General features: G+C 40.0%; 1 non-coding gene across 1 annotated transcript; it reads right to left on the bottom strand.

Annotated features, from left to right (window-relative positions):
- Positions 1–2,551: 2,551 nt before the first annotated feature.
- On the bottom strand, positions 2,552–2,670 carry LOC121940220. The gene has a single exon (XR_006105588.1). It is a non-coding gene; the product is annotated as a 5S ribosomal RNA (ribosomal RNA).
- Positions 2,671–3,482: the final 812 nt, after the last annotated feature.

Genomic DNA, 3,482 nt, shown 5'->3' with positions numbered 1-3,482 from the left:
TGTGGATAAAGGAACTCTTTAGCTGTATAGGATTAGAAAGACTAACAAACATTGCAAAGGGCAAACAAAAAGACTTTAATAAGCTTTTGGGAACCTTACACGACTGCCATGACAGAGGGGAACTTACGATTCACTCAAGATTCACTTGAGAACACCTGTAAACTGTAGAGGGGAATTTTTTTTTTTTTTTTTGTTATGTGTATATGTGTTTTGTTCTGTATTTCGTTAATTTATATCATAATTTAAGTTGATGTAAGTGTGTGTCTGTATCTTATATATGTGGAAAACAATAAATACATTTGGGTTCTAGAATGTTGATCTTTTGAATGTTATAGTTCTCGAATTTTGATGTAACTGTAGAATGTTACAGTTCTACAATGTTATGATGTAACTGTAGAATGTTACAGTTCTACAATGTTATGATGTAACTGATGTATGATGTTCAAAGTGAATCAAAGTGGTTCAGGATGTTTTCATAATGGAGAAGCTAACATTCATTCTTAGGTTTGAACAAGATAAGTTACTGGAAAATCTGGATACACTATCTAGCAACTTAAAGGCAAGAGGCTGGGTAAAGTGGAAAAACCCCCTAGTTTCTGACTCCACTCATCTGGTTCTGTTTTTTTTTTTTTTGTTCAGCAATTAAACCATTATTAGTCGGTGCTATATATGCATGCAGCAATCTATCTTTATTTAATTCATTATCATTTGTGTTGCCGTTGCTCTTGTCATCGCTTTTATCACCTGGCATTAACATACTGTTCGCAGGAGAAATCACAGATAAAGGAAGGTGCATATGAGGCAGACAAACTCATTTATTTTTATTGCTGTTACTCTAGTTATCATTATAATTTCTCATCTCTCGGGTACCTAGGTTGCCCATCAATTCAGGTTCAAGATTACCTGTATAGGAGTTCTGTGATAGAGAGTGTTGGTGCTTTTGTGATTATGTGATTATTTGTTGTTGTTTTGTTTTCCTTTTCTTTTCTTTCTCTTTCCTTTTTCATTTTTAGCCTATTTTCTTTTCCTTTTCTGCTTTTATGATGGGACTTGATGATATGTATAGAAATTAAGAGAGATATGTATGAAGCACCTCTTGTTGGTATAGTGGTGAGTATCCCTGCCTGTCACACGGGAGACCAGGGTTCAATTCTGACGGGGAGTACAATTTCCTGTTGCACGCATTGCAGGAAAAGTGGCAACAAGAGCAAGAGCACAGTAATAGTTATTTCCTGACAGCGCACTGACAGTCATGTTGGAGCTCACATAAAAGTCTACAGTACAATGTCAATGAAGCAAAGGACAAATGCATTGGCTGGGATTTGAACCCAGGCCTCCCACATGGCAGGCGAGAATTCTACCAGTGAATAGTGATACCCACAGCCACCACTGGTTTTTCTTCACAACCGATCCATTTTGTACCCATCAAGAGTGCAACGGCGTGCCAAACGTCTTCTTTCATGGGGACCTGCACAGAGCCTGAGGGAGAGAAAGTACTAAGCTAGCTGATCGTCCCCTTTGTGGTACCCCTGTTGAGGTGCAGTCTTTGTGGAGCCAGCTAATGCAAACGAAGTGCAGAACTGTCAAACTTACTAAGTGGTACTAAGTGGCTCGATACCTGCCGATTGCGACAGTGATGCACTGCCTGCTGCGCCAACCCGGTGCATAATGCAGCCAAATTACAGACAGCAGTAAATCTTTGGCGCGCTTGGCTTTGAAAGGCAGGGGGAAATAGGCACAAGTGTCACTTGTGGTGTGGTGTCTGATATGCAGGCAAAGCCAGCACCTTCTGACGTGTCTCTCCAGGTATTGACTACAGTAAGACAAGGAAGTTGTTCAAGGGCTGATTTCTAACAGAAATGAAATGCGTTGCATTGGCCAGGAATCTGACCCAGGTGTCCCACATGGGAAGCGAGAATTCTACCACTGAACCACCAACGCCTGGCTGCCTGATGCAAATTACACGCACAACGCGTCCTAATAGGGTAACACTCACATCGCTCGAGGAAGAGGGCCTGGGGCAACAAAGCAACTTATGAACCGCTGTTGTTGTATCCTTTATCTCTGACTGCGGTTGTGGGCTTTGTCGAGCAATCCTGGTATCGATTCCCACTTGGGCACAACTTGTTATGACATATGTTTAGCCGACCGGCCTCTAATTACTAACTAGTAATGATGATATGACTACTGTTCAGGTGATACTAACTCGTTATGGTCAAATGACTGCCTTGTGATCAGTGCCAAGTCCTTTTGAATGCGACTACTGTACGCTCGTACAGTCCGAGCGTGTAGGCTACTGTATGAGCATAACAAATTGGCACCATACCTGTACCCAGCATGCAGTAGGCTACTCAAATGATCATAACAACTTGGCACAGAGCGCGTAAAGTACAAGCTCATACTGTACACGCTCGGTGCCAAGTTATTATGATCACACGACTACTGTAACTCACATTCATATGGTCAAAAAAAAAGTTGTGAAAATTAATAATAATTTAACAATTAAAATAACAATTAAGTACTGTGTGCTGGTGAAAAGCAAGAACTCAAAAGCTTACAGCAACAAGTATTCCCAGGTGGTCTCCCATCCAAGTACTGATCTGGCCCGACCCTGCTTAGCTTCCGAGATCAGACGAGATTGGGCGTGTTCAGGGTGGTATGGCTGTAAGCAACATTACAGGTGACACAGATGTTATTTATAGTTGGTCAATACAACTGATTTCCAACTTGTGAACTCTCTGGCCAAAGTTTGTTATAAATGTTTCCAATTGTAAACAAATACTACAAAATAGCATTATAAATGTGGCGGTTATTAATAACTACATTAGAATTTGGATTTTGCACTCTTCAAAGTAAAAGGGGCATCATTCTCCATTTAGGAGAAAAGTTTTAAATAATAACAGTGTCAAAACATGATATTACTTTAATCAATCTCACAATCTATACCGTTTATCCTACATACATTGATCTTGTTTCTCTCATAAAATAACAGCCACAGACAACGACTTGGCAATGAATGAAATATTTTATTTAGGCTAATAAAATGACGAGTAAACAGAGGAAGGAAAACGGCATATAAATGAACTAAAACAAATGAAAGGTAACCAAAGTAATGTATATTCAGATGATGTGAATGATTAATTATGGATGATAGTGGGTCGACATATGTGACCGTCTTAAGTGTGGATGCGCTCATAACGGCAACTTAGAAAGTTTAGAAATTTGGGTGACAACAGTAAGAAATTTTACTGACAACTTTAATCATCACAGTAGAACAACAGTGGAAGATTCTTAAAGAAACCGGAAGTATGCTGGCTGTTCGTCCTGGTAGTACTGTGGATAGTGCTGCTGCTATGAAATGAGAGGGTTTGCGGTATTAAGCCGTGAGCTTCCCTTATCAACAACGCAAGCTAGGGAAAGGAAAATCCAAAACAGATAGGACCAGTACAAATCCACAGAGTTGCTGTCGTCTCAATTCAGGA

Source organism: Plectropomus leopardus, unplaced genomic scaffold, assembly GCF_008729295.1.
Source record: "Plectropomus leopardus isolate mb unplaced genomic scaffold, YSFRI_Pleo_2.0 unplaced_scaffold8024, whole genome shotgun sequence".
NCBI classification, from domain to species: domain Eukaryota; kingdom Metazoa; phylum Chordata; class Actinopteri; order Perciformes; family Serranidae; genus Plectropomus; species Plectropomus leopardus.
Note: the sequence above shows the minus strand (reverse complement) of the source record. Positions and strands in the feature narration are given on the sequence as shown.